This window comes from Anneissia japonica, unplaced genomic scaffold (assembly GCF_011630105.1).
Source record: "Anneissia japonica isolate Jap-2015-1 unplaced genomic scaffold, ASM1163010v1 scaffold287961_len116307_cov110, whole genome shotgun sequence".
NCBI classification, from domain to species: domain Eukaryota; kingdom Metazoa; phylum Echinodermata; class Crinoidea; order Comatulida; family Comatulidae; genus Anneissia; species Anneissia japonica.
This window is the reverse complement of record NW_022691994.1, coordinates 54,351-55,694: the sequence shown is the minus strand read 5'-3', so window position 1 is coordinate 55,694 and position 1,344 is coordinate 54,351. Positions and strand designations below refer to the sequence as shown.

Here is a 1,344-nt window from a genome sequence, read left to right as displayed (position 1 = left end):
GTTTAAATATATCCATATTGGCATGTTATTAAATTTAGAAAACCGATTTCAATCAATATTTTAAGCTTTTGTAAATTCTTTTCATTTAATTTTGTATTTAGTATTAGGCCTTTTCCCCCTTAGCATACTATTTATACATTTGTTGATAATTATGAACCGTCCATACAATGCAGGGTTATCCACCTTATGTTTTGAAATTTCTTTTTTGAGTCTTTCACATCTATTAAATGTGTGTAAAGTTAAATTTAATACTGTACTGTACTGTAATAGTATATAAAAATATGTAAAACTTTTTCTTTCATCTACCCTTATCAATATCGCTTGTCACAGTACTTTGATGTTATTTAATATATTTATAATATTTTATATAGGCCTGCAATTTACTGTAAATACAGCTATTATATAAAATGATTTTTATAAATCTTTATATGTTTGCACAATACCACTAGTGCTACATCGTGTGACTTCATAATGCTAGTAAAATTCAATGCAGTTTATTCTTTTAAGATATTGAATCCAGTTTTTTTTCCTACTATTTAAATGATACAATGCAAGCATTTTAGTTTGGTTGTTTGAACTGTGATATATATGTTTAATGTGTGTTAAATAAAGATCTTGAGAATGAATACATTTTGTTGGGATTTCTGTACAGTGGGTTCAAACATTTCATGTTTCCTGCAATGCCATGAACTACCAAAACACATTTGTACATTACAATCATCTTGTAGGCCTATGATTTTTTATTTTTACACTTTTTTGATTCGTGAAAACAATTTTTTATTGATGAAACGATACAGTTTTCTGTAAAAAAAAAATTATAACAGCGTTATTTTCTAGAGAAGTGCTGTGAATTTCTATGAAAATGCTGTTTTTTTTTCCTATAGAAAAATATAATATATCAGCATTATTTACAAAGAAATTCTGTACATTTCTAAAGAGAATAATACAGTTTTCCATAGAAAATATATTATATCGGTGTTATTTTCTATAGAAATGCTGTTATTTTCCATAGAGATTTATATAGTTTTCTATAGAAAAAATTATATATTTGCAATAAATTCTATAGAAATTCTAAAGTATTGTTAATTTCTATAGAAAATAATAGTTTTCTATAGAAAAGAAATTATAACAGCATTACTTTCTATAGAAATGCTGTTCTTTCCTATAGAAGTATTGTGAATTTCTATAGAAAATAATAGTTTTCTATAGAAAAGAAATTATAACAGCATCACTTTCTATAGAAATGCTGTTCTTTCCTATAGAAGTATTGTGAATTTCTATAGAAAATAATAGTTTTCTATAGAAAAGAAATTATAACAGTGTTACTTTCTATAGAAATGCTGT

General features: G+C 24.8%; 1 protein-coding gene across 1 annotated transcript in view; it reads left to right on the top strand.

The window, feature by feature from the left end:
- Nucleotides 1–1,344, top strand: part of LOC117100152 (fibrillin-2-like) — a 28,015-nt gene that overhangs the window by 5,723 nt on the left and 20,948 nt on the right. The window lies entirely within an intron of this gene.